Raw genomic sequence first — 17,839 nt, forward strand, 5'->3', positions numbered from 1 at the left:
ATCTTCTAGGGTTTGATCCCTTGGCAAAGCTTTGTGGTTTGGCTTTCTCTCTTCTCTTAGTATTGTGTGTGTATGCCTCATTTTCTTTGATTTCATAGCACTATTTATGTTTATCTGCTAGCTTTTGTCTCAGCTGCCAGTTGCTTTTCTTTTCAAGATAGTTCATCCACTTGACTATTAAAGATCCTCTTTTTTACACAGTTTCTACTGCATTTCCACAGTGTTCATTCCTCGGGACAGGACTTTTTTTAACCCAACTCTTTTGCTCTGACCCACTTTCTCTTTTCCAGTTTCCTTTTTTTCCCTATAACTTGGTCACTCCTTGTTTCTTACTATGCTTTTTGGAAAGTTTCACTCCTCTGACTAAGTCTCTTTTCTTTCCTTTCCTTTCCTTTTTTTTTTCTTTTTTCCTTTTTCTTTTTTCTTTTTTTTTTTTTCTTCCTCTTTTTCCCCTTTTCTCTTAGCTTTTTTACTGTTTGTTGTTAATAATGCTTTTGTACAATTACAGCTACTTACTTTTGTGTTTCCATAACGAATTCCAAAATTTGATTTCATTAGGCATTTTGGATACCAAGTTGAAATCTATATTGCTTTTTCATTGTGCTACTGGGTTAGAAAATACCTCCTCAGCTTTTAACGAAACTGGAAACAGCAACAATATCTCTCTCATCTTAAATTCCTCAGGAAAATAAAAGATGTATTTTCAGTCAAAGTTTTCTGTCACTGATAAAATGAACTTGGGACCAAACCAGAGAATTTTCTCTTTTGACAAGAGATAAGTTGTGGCAGAACTTATTGTTATGTCCAAGGCCTCCGTGGAAATAGTCCTTCTGGGCTCTCTTCTGTTTCCTCTGAATTCATCTGTTGACCTCCCATTGATAGGACAAGAGCAGTGTTAGACCCATGGCGTAAGGCCTGGAAAACAGCTTTCAATGTGGGGACTTGAAAGCCTCTCCTGAACTGCAGGAGCTCACAGCTGCAGGAACATGCACTGCTGGCCTGTGAACAGAGGCTGCCTGGAGAAGTTCAGAGCTGCTTGTGCGGTGGGGATGGGACAGACAGTCAGGGATGTTAATCTTATCAGCCTTCCCAGTTTAAGTTTGTCCTGCTCATTGTTACTTGGCTCCAAGGGAAGGAAAAAAAATTAGTAGAAACTGTGCCTCTGCATGGAAGGAGAAGTTATCTACCACTGGGTTGCTTTTGCAGAATCAAGTCTGGACTTTTAGTGCTACTTTATTTTGTTTGCTCCGAAGTACAACACTAATGTTATGCTGTTGGGTAGATATTGTTCTAAAAGATGTTTAATCAAAAATATTGGAATTAGCAGGGTCTAATGGAAGTGGTTAAACATATATTTATTTTAATTACTGAAAATTAAAAGGAACATCTTAACTTAAACTCTGATTTGGTGTCCTGCCAAATCAAGCAAAGATGAATGAGGCATATTAAAAATGAACACTGTTCTTATTTTTATTGGTTACATGGCCACCTTTCTCACTACATACATCAGTTAACAAAGTCTGCTTTCAGCAGTGGAAATTTCATTATCACTTCTAATTCTGGTTTTGTAGCACATTAAAGTTTCCAACAGTTAATGACTCCGGTTTCTTTCTCTGCAGGTCTACCTTTCACGAAAGGACATGGAAGAGGAAAGAAATGACAGTAAGACTGAATTATTAACTCTCAGAAGTTGAGAACAAGAATTGATTGTATTGCGAAAGCCAAATTCACTACTCGTGATTAACGCTGGGCAGCAGCACTCAATGGTGATCACAGGCAAGAGACTGCTGAAGCAGATGTAGTGAGCGTATTACTCACATGGGTTAGGATGGACAAAAAAAAGACATTTATTCCAGTTCTCATGCTGATATTTTAAGAGTATCACTAACACTACTCTAAAAGTCTTCCAGTTGCTTGTAAACTGGTGCCAGGGTTTCCTCACCTTCTCTGTAGCTCCCCTGAGACAGAGATTGTCCTGCTCTGGAGTTCTGTACCAGTGTTGAACATTCCTCCCCTCAGTTCTGACTTGTGCACTCACCATCATCAGTGCAGTTGCTGTGTCTGTGTCATTGTCACCCTATGTCTGTTGGTGACCAAAACACCTGAGGTTACTTCTTGGGTACCTACCCGAGTCACCTACCACCTCTCCTAGGGTCACCCTGTTGCTGGATGACTGTAATCTTCCAGGGGTGTTGCAGAGCTTAATTACATCTGCAAAGTGCTTGGAGGTTCCCTGACAAAAGTGATTTCAGCATGCAAAATGCTGCAGCAACATAAACTAGTCTAGATTGTAGAGGTCAGTCCTGTCTGTCTACATTAACCTAACAGCCTGTGCTTTTCCTCATCCCTTCACCATTTGCCAAAACAGATACAGTTTGTTTTTCCTTTGATCCTATGGATTTGACAGTGACAGATTACTTTCAGTTTGTCATCCTGAGCCTTCCCACTTTCCTGGTGATGTGACCCGTGACATTAGGAAGATCTGTTATCACAGACAGCTGCCTCTCTGAGTGAAGTCCAGATACAACAGGATAGGTGGGACAGGACCACACAGAAATCACTGTCTTCCCAGCAGAACCACTGGGTCCTGCAGATCAGAGGTGAAAAATAAGTGTGTGAGGCATAAGGATTTTTTTTCAAAGGTTAAGATGGTCACAAGGCAGCTCACTTCTGTAAAAAACATTTTTTATTTTTATTTTTTATTTTTAACAGAGTAGGGATTCTGGGTCATTCTGAACGTACACATAATGCAATATGAACTGCATTTATGATATTTTCATAATATCTGAGCTACTAGGAATTGTAAGATTTTTTTATTATTATTTTTGTGTGTGAGTGTGTGTCTTCAGTCTTCAAAATCTGGAAGACTGCTGAAAGTGGTATTTGGCAGTGAGGTGTAGGACTCCATCATACCCACATCCAGTGATCTGGCACCAAGCACATAATCCAGGACTGAAGGTAACAGGCTCAGCAACTGTCAAAATTGGTCATCCCTGTTGCTCTCTGCATCCCCAAGCTCTCAGTGTACTTCACAGCAGAGTAAAATGGAATTATATCTCATGAAGTCTTATGGAATGCAACTTTAAAGAAAGTGATCAGGAAAAGATTAATCAGAGTTATCTGGGACTTTTGAATTGAGCATATACACAGACACAAAGTAATTCATGCTGGAAGTGACCTCAGGAGGTCTGACCTCCTCCTCAAAAGAAGCAAGCTCAGAGGTCAGACATGGATGCTCAGGGATTTTTCCAGAACCATCTCAAAAACATCTGCTATTGTATGTTGGAGACTGCACAACCTTTTGGGGCTACCTGCTCCACTGCCTGGTGTCCTCATGGGGAGAAATTCTCTCCTTTCATCCAGCACAATCCCCTCTTGTCCTGACACCATGCACGATTGTGAAGGGTCCATCTCCATCTCCCTGTCAGGCCCCTGAGCTGCAGTGGTCACCCTCATTCTGTCTCACCTACAAAATTCATGTGAGAGCACTCCAGCAGCTCCTCCAGGCCATTGATAAAGACAGCACACAGGACAGGTCCCACAAATATTTGGACAAGCAGTCACCACACTAATCTGCAATGTCAGTACACCACATCATTTGCTTTTAAGAACAAAAGCGGACTCTAAGACAAAGGAGAGACTGGCTGATGGGAGAGCTCATGGAGAAAATTGTAGTGATATATATGAGACATGAAGTTATTCTACACTGTACTAGATAAAGCTCATCTAGTGGGGTTCATTATCTAAATCAATGCATCTTTAACCTTTACAGCTCTCGAAAGCTGTTGATTTCAATAAGACCCTGCTCAGAGTCTAGCCAATCTGATTAAGAGCAAAGGGATTGGATTACATGGTTTTCAACAATTTCATGTAAGAAATAATAAATGATTAATTGTGTCATGTTTTTTAAAGTTTTCCAAATTCCTTTAGCAAATGCCTGACCAGAGAGGTTTGGGTTTTTACAAGTTAATCTTCAAACTTGTATTGTAAATTCTCCTTTGACAATGTTATTGCAATGTCCCCAAGGGTATAGGATAGCCACAATAGGACGGTTATCAACAAGACTGATTTTTGGTATGGACTTCTCCAGGGAAACTCCAGGCACTTGTAGTAGGAAAGTCCTGCACTGGAGCTCCTTGATGCTCATGTTTGAAGGCTTTCAGGGCAACACACAGGACAGAGAATTTAACATTCATTTAATTGTGTTTTTACTTGTTTTGCTCTGGAAAATGGAACTCACTTAAACAAATTATTTGCATGGACTTGGCAGCCACAGTAACCAGTTTATGCAGTACTTTGGTTGTCTAAGTAGGGGTAATTTTTTGTTGTTCTTGGTTGAATTTTATGAACCAGCTAAAGGCTGGATGTCCTAAATAAATCACAGGATGATGTCAGCAAGTTCTAGGTTAATACTTTATTTATGCCAAATAACCTATTACTTTATCCAAAATTTTTGCATGTACATTAGCTACAAAAACCTCGCAAAGTACAGGAAATAGTTTAGATTTAGGAACTGTCTGAGAGTTCTGTGATGGAAAACCTGTTAACATGCAACAAAAGCTTGCCCATTACCTGAAGAAATATCCCTTCATTATGCAACACACAAGTAACTTATATTTTGACTGGAGAGTAATAGGCATGCATGCATAAAAAATTCTGTTTTAAGTTTTACATGTCGTTACATCTATTTTGGAAGAACACTGGAAATTTTACTATGAAATTCTCAAAGGTCACTCTGAAAGTAAGGTTTTCATCCATGCCCATAGGAATAGCACCATCTGTGTCATTCTACAACTTTATAGCACCAAATTTATTCTGTCTTCTACATTATATTCTCCTGAGATTGCTTGATACAACAGAAGATCACAAAATTGCTGCACGCAGGTAAATGCAGCATCTGTGTAGAAAGATACCTACTCAGTTTAATGCCCATTTACAAAGTCTGTTTTAAGTACAACAAATGTATATTGAGATTATAGAATTAGTAGTGTAGAAACATGTTCACACTCTGCTCCACGGCTACATGAATTTTCCTGGACTCCAAACTAAAAATGCATGGAGCTCTGTCCAATCTCATGACGTAAGTGTAGGAGAGGAGATACAACAAGATGTCTGAGAAATGAGAAGTTTCAGGCTGGTGTAACTCCTTTTGAGCTTCTCCTGACTGCAGTGCATGCCAAAACTATTTCAAGGACTCTTTTTTTTTTTTTTTTTTTTTTTTTTTTTTTTTTTTCTCCAAAGAAAATGCAGAGAAAAAATATAGGTGTATCAACCTCTCTAGAGACTGTTGATTATGTATAAAACCCGGATGTGCAGGCAAGCCTGGTTGTATTTCTGTGCACATGCCAAATGCAGTGAGTTGCAGGCTACATGGAAGCACTGCAATCTCTGTGCATGTTTCTGTGCAAGGATGGTAAATGCAGTCCTGGGAGAGCTGCATTAGCACTATAGATAAGCACCAGTTGTGTGCTGCTGCTCTTGGACCATTTGCTTACAATGTCTGCATGTCCGTGTCCAGTAATCCTGCTGGAGCTGTTGGTGCAGCTCTGCTCCAAGTGAGCTGCCAGACATCCAGAAATCCCAGCATCCAGAAATTCTTGAGAAACATACATACTTCTCAGTTTTTGGGATTGTGAATGAAATTAGAGGCAAGGAAACTTGGATGGTATATAATACAGTAACCATAGATTTTCTCTTACTGCTGTTGGCAGACATCACACCTACACGTCCACCTTTTAAGCGTGTTGAAACACTTCTGAATTAACTCAGTAACTTACACCAGCTGGAGTTAAGTTCCTTAACTATTTTCAAAAACATTCAGTCTTTGGGCTTTTTAAGTCCTGTTAGGAAATAAGAGGGGAGAGGGACTTAGGAGAGGAATAATAGCAAAACCATAAATATGTCCCTGAGTGTTTCCATCAAATGACTATTACTTCTTAACCTGTATCAGGGTTATGGATACATAATTACTTGCATCATTCTCTATGTTATTAAAATGATATATTAAATAAGTGTCAGTACATAAAGAATACAGCTTTGAGATGATCCCACAGAACAAAGCAATTAAATCCTCTGTATTCTGTGAAGGCTGCAAATGCCAGTCCTGCTTACAAGGACACACGACTCTACTCTCCATGTGGAAGAAGTACTTGAGTGACTTTTCCATAAACAAACACTTAAATGCAGCCAAAATATTGCTGAGGGTGACCGCCTGCCTTGGTGGTTTTATGTTTTCTCTGTCCTAGTGAGATTCCCTGCACAATTCCTTGTTCTCTGTTAGGCCACTTTGCACTGACACCTCAAAGGCCTTTCCCTCCCCTCCCACCACTTGATTTGCTTTTCTATCACCACACGTTGCACATGCGAGGTGGAGCTGCCTGTTGATTTCAGAGATCAGCACTACAGGGGGGCGGGGGAAATCAAACAAACCTTCAAAACATAAGGGCAGTAAAGCACCCACAAAATGAGCACTCGGATCCAGATCTAGATGGGTGGCCAGCTTTATCCCAGACAGTCCATCAACAGCCTAACCACAGGTCAGACCAACCCCAACGTTGCTCATGCTGTCCTCTGGCATTCACCAAGAGACCAGATATTTCTGCCTAAGGAATTTCCTCCACAGAGATTGCCTTTAAAGAGGGAGGGGGACAACAACCTCCTAAAGAAAATGTACAGTTATATGACCGAATGTAAGATTTTTTTTTTCTAAAAAATAATAATAATAAAAAAAGTCAAACCTACATTCTTCCACCTTGTTTCATTCACTTCAGCCTCAACTTTACTGGACTTGAGGAGAAAAAAAAATTAAAGGCTCATAAAAGTTTGTCTTCCTATGTAAATGAGCTCAGGTGGGGTTCTGTTAACTCACTCTGTGCCCATACAGCAGACAGTATACATACTGAAAACATTGCAGTTTAAGACTTGCTTGCTGAAGACATTTTATTTATTTATTTATTTATTTTTATTTTTTTATTTTAACTGGTGTGAAACAGAAGACCCAGGTACTTTTGGCTGGTGGTCAGCTGAATTATTTTTTGTTGCAAATGCAAATGCTCACAAGATAGAAACTCAGTCGAACCAAAATGACTGCTGAACAGAAAAGGAAAGGTCCCAGCCCCAAATATCCTGCAGTCTAAGACACTAGACAATATCCCAATATTCATTTAATACAAAATTTAACAATGTTTGTTTGATTCAGTTGCTCCAGACTCTGAAGACTGTTTTATGTGGGTACACAAAGGGCAGCTGGTGGGAGTCTCAGGGGGCAGATGAATCTGCTTGCAAGTAAATATGCAAGGAGTGATGCAAGGAGTGACTTGGGGGTCTTCATGGCAGGGTGGGTTTCAACACGTTTTAGCTTTCCATCCATAGTCCAACTTCATTCTGTGTTTTAAAGTGAATTCCAGTAAAAATCTAAAAGCTCTTGCTAAATGTAACTGGTCTCTTTCCCTTCTCTTTCAGCTTTCCTACCTACTTGCACTTCTGTCTGTTAAATGAGAGAAATGACTGGTTTTGTAATAAGAAAAAGTGTGATTTCCAGCTCTTGATCCAATTTCTTGTTAACAGAATTCTGAGTATAAAACACACGTAGGAACTTGGACAAGGTGTAATTTTAAGGAACCAGCACAGAAAATGTGCTTATAACAGAGATGTTCAATGATTTGTTTTGAGGTGCAGAGGCAGGTTTCCTAGGATAAGCTATCAGGAGGGACACTGAATAGAAGGAAGCCAGTAAAATTCCAAGGGATTTTGCTGTCATCCTGCCTTGAATTCTGTAGAGTGGATGAAGGGCAGAAGTACCTCACACTTTTGTGTAATTAGCTTTCACTAAACTGTGCAGTAAAATCTTTGATTTATACATGCCTGCAATTTCCGATCAGCTAAGCTCTATGCTATGTCGTTGTAAAGTATCTTTGATACTTACTGACTAGAACAAGGCAGGCATTAACTTTTTGTCAAAGAACAAAGTGAAATTCTGCATAATCCCCATGTTATGTCTCCTGTTCTCTCTAGTTTAATCTACAACAGTGGGAATTTGTTATACAACAAGAAACACATTTTAAGAATTGTCACATTTTGTAATTCCTTTTTGTGTTTGGAGCGTCACAAGCATTGTGGCTCCGGTTCAAGCCAACTGCAGCCTGGAAAATGAAATATAATCTAAAAATACCATAAAAATGGAAATTTTTTGCGTTAATCTCGTGCAAGTCTTTTACATTCTGTAGTGAAGCTATATGAACCTGAAAGAGACTCTGACTGAAAATCAAGAATCTCTACTAGCAGAAGTTTCAGGTGTAGCCCCAGACATACCAGTTACTTTGTGCTGCAGGTTATTGACCATGTGATGGGGAGAACAGCTCTGATGAGAACAATTGCAAGGACATTTGTAGAGAAAGTAGGGAAGGTAAAAAGGAAGGAAGGAGACATGGATTAACTTTATCCCATACCTGGTAATGGGGTTCCCTGGGAGAGCTGTGGCCTTCTAGTCCTATGTTGATCCATCACTAAAGGTGGACAACAACTTGATATGCCTCTTCAGGACCCTCAGAAGCTTCAGAGGAGTGAAGACCTAGAAAGATAAGCTTTGCTCTTTTAGTGCTCTTTTAGAGCCTAGAGCTGGTTTGCCAGAATCATGTATGTGAAGTGAAAGAACCAATGGGACCTCTTTCCCCCATTTCCCTTCTTTCTGTTAGGCAAAATTCTGTAATTTACACAGGTTCTGTGTCAGGGCTTAATGAGAGCATATACAATTTGCAAATCTGTATTAACAAAGTATCACAATGCCAAAATAATTTGTATTTATAACATATCTAATGTTCTTAAGCAGTCCTGTGGGTGAATCTGAAGGGCTGAAGTGGTGTTTTTATGCTAATATGCTGCAAAATGTCTTAGCAAAATAAGTCCCTCTGCAGTGGGTGTTTATTTTCCTTGATATGATTTAGAAGATTCTCCTGTGACAATCTTTTGTATTGTATTTGTAAAACGATCTCTGTGAGAATAGCACACTATTATAATACATTACAAACTGAAGTTGCTTGAGCAGCAGAAAGCTCCTAATACAGTGCTTCACAATGGAGCACTTAAACAGTTTAGTACAGCTTTCATGTACAGTATTTTAAAGAACTGCTACATGCCATGTTTGCAGTGCTTTCAGGAAAGCAGGGTAATATTGAGGAGAAAGCTCCTTACCAGAGAGCTTCCTGTCACTGAACGATCGTGTTGCTGTTCCAGCAAATCCAGGTGGGAACATTTTCAAGGAAATGTCGAATACTTTTTTTTTTTTTTTTTTTTTTGCCCAGAAACAGCATAGCTATTTTTAGGGATATTTTCCATTGGCCTGCAGCACATTTCAGTTGCTGCAGCATAATGGAGAGTGGCATATTGTATGTTACGTTGAATTGAGAAAATGACTATGTTGCATCATGTCTGTATTTGGCACTGAAGGATGCTGAGATATTCATATTTCCTCATACTTGTGCCAATTTGTATGCAACGCAGATACATCATAAATAGAATGTAGGGTATGGGATCCATCCTGCACTCCTTTACCCTGTGTCAGGTGAGTGCGACACTTTGATGGCACACAACGAAGCCAGTCCAAGTGTGTTCAGGTCATAATTTGTTTATGGTATTTAAAAATAATGTAATGCTGGTGCTGTGGAAGGAGCTGTTAGTGTAATACATGCTTTACGGGTTTTACACATACAGTCTTGTCAGGCTCAAGAGTACAAACATCACCTAATTATTCATTCTTTTCAGAGCATTTTCTAACCAACATGACACAGGTTGATGTTCTGAGTGTGAAAACACTTGCATGGACAATGTCCCATGTGCAGCCCAGAACAAAAAATGGGTTCAGGCCATCTGGGGGCTGTTGGGTAGACAGACACAGCTATACTGTCAGCGAGTGGCTCTGCCTCTGGAGCTGCGGTGCAGTGGTGTGGGAAGACTGGTCCCAAGCTCATTTTGTCCCCATCCACTCTCTGATGGAATGGATGCTTTGGGGGAAGGACCAGGCTCTGTGGGAGTGGAGTGACAGATGAGTCCTACCAATGGGCCAAATTAGGGGCTGGATGATCAGCTGCAAAATTTCTTGGTGATGATTTCGTCCCCAAATCTTGTATCACATCTAGGGAGAAATAAAAGGGAAAAAAAGCTTTGGGCACTCTTTTTTAAAAAAAATCTTTATTTTTTATATCTATACAACCCTTACTCCCAGAAATGGAGTAGTATTAAGTCAAGTTTATATCACTAACAGAAATGTGATTGTGGACAATTAGACATCTGCCCTTAGAGGTACAGAAACTGGAGTGTTTTTCCATATCTGGCTTGTGAGCGACTGGGCTCGGTAGCAATGTCTTGCCCTGCTCGATGAAAGTCACCAGGCCAAGTTTGCATAAGCATTGCATTACTGTTAACCCTAAAGATTGCCGCTGGCTGAGTAATGGGGACATCACAAGCTGATATTGTAACTCTCTGCTATTAGAAGCAGGAGATTTTAGTTTTCAAGACTGCCATTACTGCAACCTTTAAGGACGTGCATCTCTATTCCTTCAGAAAGCTGCGCATCTTTTATGTGCAGATCTCAGCAATAACCAAGAAAAGACTTTCTGATTTAAATTGGAAAGATCAGCTACACTCTGTTTGGCAAGCTGAACTGCATATTAAAGTCACTTTTGATTTAGTCATTTTAAGAGATCCATCCCTACCACAATTGCTTTCTTTAGCCCTTGACAGTGAGTTGAGGATGCACTTCATTTTTATATCTTATTTAGATAAAATAGCAAACAAAAATATTTCCAGAAGTTCTTATAAACTATTTTTAAGTAGTTGGTAAATATTGAATGAATGAATTCATGCAGGCAGGCCAACCTGCTGCACGGAAAGATAATATTTTAAATGGCTCTGAGAACAACTGTGTTGGGCGAAACTGGGGCAGAGGCCCCTTGTCCACAGCAACCTGCTTATGAGAAGGGGTGGCTCCATTAGTGCTGGTGAGGACTTATCCACCAACTTGAGGTTATGGTTTCAGTCAGGATGAAATATCAGTATATTGACATTAACCCTGTATTCTCAGCTGGTGGTGAGTTAAGTAGCAGCTCATTAGAGAGGAACATCTATCCCATGGACTGCAGCAATGATTGGGATTTCACGCCCTCGCACAGTTTCCATTTCTGCGTGGTATGTAATATGATGTTGTACATATCTTTAAAAAATGAAGACGCGAGTCACATTTTTCTTTTTGTTTCCTATCTGTTCAAATGCAGACTGTAACATGCAGCGCTATCACTGCTCATAACTATCACACTTAATTACTCTTCATGTGCTGAATTTGGGATCTGAATGTCACTCAAGTGGTTCTCGCACACTTTATGATGGATATTTAATCCAAAGGACAAAAAAAAAAAAAAAAAAAAAAAAAAAAAGAAGAAGAAAACAGATCATTTAATTTTCTAATCAGTTTACCAGATACAGGCTGTGAGGCATGGAAATATTTTGAGCATTTTCCATGTTTTTTAATGAAGTGTTACTACAGTGTGAGGCGGATGCTGCAGCCCAGCTGTTGCAGCAACGGAGCTCCACACGGAGCTGCACACCTCCAGCCAAGGACAGCCAACTGCAAGTGGCTGCTGGAGGTAGCACCAGTCTCCAGTTTTAAAATTTATTATTATTATTTTTTATTTTTTTCCCCAGTAGACACCTACAAAATTCTGGCTTTTTGATCTCTGCTAGAGGAGGAAGAAGGGAGACTGGACACTTTTCCCTTCTGCTTTAGAAAAAAGTTGTGGGGATGTTTCTTCCAGGAGTTCTGTGGATGGAGGGGACCCTCAAGAGCCTGCCTCCATCAGGGTAGGTTCGCTTCTCCACCATACTACCCGTTCTGCTGTTTCCTCCTCCCTTAAAGTTAATCTTCTAAATCAATGATATTCTGTGGAGACATAAGATTTATGTTTTCCCTGAAAGATGTGGAGCAAGTTTTTCCTTTCGTTGCAGAGTGCCTAAGATAATGGGGAACACGCTAGCAATATTAAAACAAATGTGCGTCAGATCCCCAGGGGACTCGAATGCCATGCATGCAGTATTTCCTCCAAACATCTGAAAACCAGCATCATTGTTCTTCCAGTGCATTTCTGGAACAAAGGAAACAATAGGACGATTCCATAAATCTTTTCACAGAAGGACAGAGAAGTGTGCGAAGCAGTATGACTCAAACTTCATGTTTGGACAGTATAAGATATGGGTGGATGCAAGAAGCTCATCAGAGTCTTTCCTTCCCAGCAATTCCATGTGAAAAAATACATGCACACACACTTTTTTTTTTTTTTTTTTTTTTGTTTCTCCCACTGAAGAAAGTGTTTATTTATTTACTTGTTTATTTACTTAAATTAAAATGCCGTCAGAAGAATTCTGGGTAACTACAGGACCTTGAAAGAAAAATTAATGCTCTGCTCATATAAGCACTTTAAATTTTAGAAGCAGAGTATGCAGCACTCTTTTTAAAGAGCTGTTGCTAAGTGAGGTAGAAGCAAAGAAGTGTCCATAGTCTGTCAGCATCCCAAGCCCTGACTAGTAGGCAACTGCAGAGATTAGAAATTGATTTTGTTTGGAAATAATTATTTCAAAGTGACTGCATAAAACAAAAGAGTGCGTAGCAATATAGCTGAGGTAAATATTTCTTATCCTCCAAGGCAAGAGATACGTATTGTTGGAGTAGCCATAGCTCAATATTTTCTGCTTTGCTCCTGTTACCATTATACCCATTTAAGGTCAAATAATAGATGTGCAGCAGTAAAAAATAATGTAAGTGGAAAGAAGGAAGCCTGTATTCCCCAGGACATTGATTCATTTACATGATTAGGAGTCAGAGCTCATAGATATTTATACTTTAAATCAATGCACAGTGAAAAAACGTACAACTGACTTGAAAAGATGGAATCTGTGGTGTTAAGCTTTCCTGGGAGGTGCTGAGCACTTCAGACTTTTAGCATCATCTGATGTGTGTCTTGTGGCTCATAGACATTAAACTCTACAGAGACAGAAAAGTTTGAAATACACTGTCACAATGGTGTCTGTCTCAGGAAGTATTTTTTTATTCAAAGACTCCAGAAGATTCATTTTAACAACTGTCTTAGCTCTAACCTTGCTTTCCTCATGGTCCAGCACATGCAACAAAACCCCTCACTGAAAGGTATGAAAAATCATTTTGTTCAGTTGCTCCAGCAGGTTGTTGTTGGGTGTTAATGGAGAACCTTCTTATTTCTAGGTCCTCACAGACCACATGGTTTTAGTTTTTTGTTTGTTTGTTTGTTTGTTTTTGTTTGTTTTTTGTTTGTTTGTTTTTGTTTTGTTTTCCACACTGGTTCCAGTCCTATTGGATACCAGCTGTAAAAAGGTAGAGAAACTTCACCAGTACTTGGAGTTAAAGCTTTACTCCCTCTGCTTTGCACATTGTAGTAGATATGAAATAGATCTCTGATCCTGCTTTGCAGAATTACCCAGTGTCTGAGGGTAGAGAGTAACTACTTAAACAGAGGGAGATCAGCCAGAACAAAATTATGGAAGTAATTATTGAGAGCTCTTCTTATCCTTTTGTAGAATAGTTCTTTAATTTTTAACACGATGGATATTGGGAGTCTTTGAGAGTCTTTAAACTCTGCTCCTGTAAACTCATAGATCAGTCAGAATTTGACCTTTTGAAGCTGTGCCAAATAACTTAATTAATAATTACTCAATTTGTTTATTGAAATTCTTATTTTATCAGGACTAGGCCGTAACTTCTCTGTGAAGTCTATTTATTGATATAGAAGACCTTTTAGATGGCAGAGATATTTGCTCTCCATATTTAAAATGCTGTTACTTTATTAATATGGCAAAAATAAGTACTGGAATACCTTTATACTTTGCTGAAATTGAGTCCAGTCACACACGATGTCAAGTGTTTTCTAACTTAATATTTGGGATTTCAGCCAAGAAGCCATGTTTTTCTGCCAGAAGTAGAATAACACACCAAGAATATTTCAGTAGGCAACAACATTCTTATTAGAAGAGCAGAGATTTTAATAAGTTTTGTATGATTTTGTCTCAAGGTAATTCTTGTGTTATCTAAAATGCTGAGATCTGCATGTAGTTTGCATGCATTTTGTGCAAATCAAGACTAATTGCATAACCATTTTTAATCAATTACCAGCTTACATCTTTGTAGGCTCATTTTCTGTTATGGCGTTTAATACTCTCTTCACCAAATTCGGCTGCATACAGTCAGGCTGTTGCAGGGCGATGGCAACGAATTAGACTCCATATTTATACACGAATCTTTAGTAGAAGAAGGTATATAAAATACCTCAGACCTGGGAGATGTGCTGCAGAGGTTGCTGGCAAATGTCTCCTTGCAGTAGGATTCCACAGGATGCTGCAAAAAATAACAACTGATCCTGATGTGAGATGGCTCCGTGGCTGCATAATTATTTTCTCCTTATAAGGATTTCAATTAGTTTCTATTTTCCAAGTCTGAATTCTCGAAGTAGTATGTTCACGGTATGTTCACAGTGAAATCTGTCGTTGACTTTACTGGAAGCAGAGTGAGAGTCTCAAAGCTTCAAGGACTTGTGGTCTAGTCCTGGAAAACCCCTGTATGCAAAAACAACATAGTCATAGAGTTTTGTTGTTGTTTGTTTGTTTGTTTGTTTGTTTGTTTTTCCAGCTAGGATAGCAGGAAACTTTTTCTTTATTCTGTCAGAATTGTCAAGGGTGTCTAGTAATGTTTTCAGAGCTGTATCTCCTTAGTTGCAATCATAATATCTAAATAGTCTTATATTAGGCTTTCAAAGCACCATATATGAAATAAAGAATACAAACAACGTTTTTTAAGGTTGATAAAAATAATAACTTAATTTTACATAACAGGAAACTGAGGCAGAAATTTTGAAGGGATTTCTTGAGCAAACAGTGCAAAATAGAAAATCTCAGGCTTGCCTGTCCCAGGAATCTTCTAGTACAGGTTGTGTCTCTAAAACTGATTTCCTAGGTTTTGGCTGATACATTAAAATATGCAGAAATAGACATCTGAATCCTTAGTATATAGTATTTGCTTTACAGGTTACGTACATGGTTAGATACTTTACTGGTTACTTTAATGATACTCTAAGAGAATTCCAAACAGGTGACTACTGCTTATGAATGGTATTTAATAAATTTCAATTCATAGCCTCTTGAGATTATAAAGAAGCAGTATTGCGAAATTTACACATAAAATTGTAAAACAAATAATTCAAAATAAAGCAATCAATTAGTAGCAGGTTCTCAAGAGGCACATGGATTCACAGGCCATGGATAAAAGAAGAGCCATGACTGTTTCTAATACTACAAAAAATGTCTATATCCACATAAGCTTTCTTAGGAAAGAAAGTAAAAGACACTATGTGTTGTCTCAAAACAAATACTTCTACTGGTTCCTCAACACTGAGTTCACTAAAAAAGCAATGTGTTTACAGTAACGTGAACGTAAATTAGTGGTATATTCATGGAGCACAGTCAGCATGGAAATGTTCCTCAAAAGTTCTAGTAAAGAAGTGGGCACATGGTTCTATGCCCGTTTTCTAGAAAAAAAAAAAAAAAAAAAAAAAAAAAAGGTAAAATTAAACCTGAATTATCTTATGACATTGATATTCTCTTTGTGTCAAATAGATGCCTCAGAGCACTTTTGTTATATGTATACATTGAAAGGGCTTTTAGGACCAGGATCACTAGTCACTAGAACATTATATATGAATCAGAAGGTCTTGGAACCACCATCTGTTGAGGTTGGAGAAGTATGCCGGGATGCTAAGGTCACATGCTCATCTATATTTATTAGCTGTCTGCAGACGCCTATTTCCTGTCTTTGATGGAGAATAGGTGACAGGCGCTAGGTGTACCTCTGCTCAGAGCCAGGGTGGCCTCTCTTATATTCTAAAGCTCAAGCTGGTGTAACATATCTTAACCTCATGTTATTCAATTTCATTCTTCTCCTTGACTTCAACTTCACAGAGCATTGACACACAGGGCTAATTTATAATCTCCTTCAGGCACTTCAACATTTCTCAAACATTCATGAGAACTTCTTGACGGTCTGGTGTCCCTGGTCTTCAGTTTTCAATCTAACAATTCAATGTATGGTGCAATCTCAGCATGACTGTCATGCTGCCCTGTCTTACTGCTTAAGTATACCCCTGCTAAAATTACCGCACCACCACTGGGGGTGAATGAATACAAGATAAGAACTGCAGTTTGACAGTTTCAAAGGAAATGGCATAGGGATTTAATTAGACCCTCTGTGTGCGCCTCATTGATTCCTAGAGAGGTTTTCATTCTAGTGGAAGCAGATGTGGATGGTAGTGTCAGAGTTAGGATTATTTTGCAAGTTTTTATAGATAACTTCAGAAAGAGTAAAAGAACCAGACTTTAGAGTCCCAGATGGCAAACCAAGAGACTGGGTAGGTCAGGAACTGGCACCATTATTTTACAATCTTCCGATGCAAAATGTGTATTAAAATTGAGAAGCAGAATGATACTACACAGCTATCAGGCTGCTTTGGAGAGTCGTGTCTATGTGGTGTGTTGGGTCTCTGTTGGATAACTTAGCTATATTGAAGAAATTGTATAATCTCCTCCAGTCATGACCATCTTGAGCATCCACAGGATCGCAAGGAAGACAAACAAGTCTCTGTTATTTACAATTTGAGCAAACATAAGCTGAGAGACACTGTCCCAAGATCTACTGAAAACTGATGAAAATTTTCAGCATAATCAGAAATCTGAGGTCAGTGTCTGGAAAACATGGGAAGCTAGGTTTTGCTGCCATTTTTCAATGATGCTCCCAATAAGGCACATTCAAAACTGCTAGTTGCACCTCATGAAAGAAGGATCCTTATGCATGAACTTTCTCCAGCTTGAGAAACAGATAGATAAAAAGACAGTAAGCAATACTTATATAATTAATTGCATTGTTTTCTTAGATTTTTATTTTATTTTATTTTATTTCATTTTATTTTATTTCTATGAATAGAGAACCTAGATTTATCCACTTCTGTAGTAGGTGAGACTTTTCTGCAGTACTGAGTTCACAGCAGGACCTTCAGCCAGTGTTACCTGTAGGCCTCCTGGTAGACTGGTGGAGTCAGGTGTCATTGCCTCCTCATTCCAACCATAGAATGAACACAGGCTACATTACTGGCAGTGTCTTTTAATACGCTCTCAGGAATAAAATGTCGTGTGAGAATACATTAAGGACTTCCATAAAGGAAGAGATTACTAATGGCCTGCAGAAGAAATGATCTCTTGAAGCTTTAAGGTGCCACTCCTCTTTTGAGTTAGTCTTTCTAAAGAAGATGGAGAAATTTTGACCAATGCCTTTTGTTCTATTCACATTTTTTTATTATTTTATTTTATTTATTTTATTTTATTTTATTTATTTTATTTTATTTTATTTTATTTTATTTTATTTTATTTTATTTTATTTTATTTTATTTTATTTTATTTTTTTACAGGCTGGTGTGCAGGATTTGTTTTTATTTTGGCTATGGAGTAAGATGTAATGGCCCTTATACTCAGTCTTTGATGCTATTGACCATGAGTCACTGTTGAAAACTCTGAGAATAAAATTGAGTCATGTCACACCATCCTGGATCAATGCCCTAATTTACTGTGTAGTAAATGCAGTTGCTCACTTTTCCCTTTGTTACGTTTTCCCTTACACAAGTACAGATAGCTCTTTCACCCCAACTGTTTTCTGTGTAAGACGTTGCTCAAGAGGTATTAGTTGAAAGCTGCAATTCACAGTTAACAGGGAACTTACAGCCCC

This window comes from Oxyura jamaicensis, chromosome Z (genome assembly GCF_011077185.1).
Source record: "Oxyura jamaicensis isolate SHBP4307 breed ruddy duck chromosome Z, BPBGC_Ojam_1.0, whole genome shotgun sequence".
In the NCBI taxonomy this organism is placed as follows: Eukaryota; Metazoa; Chordata; class Aves; order Anseriformes; family Anatidae; genus Oxyura; species Oxyura jamaicensis.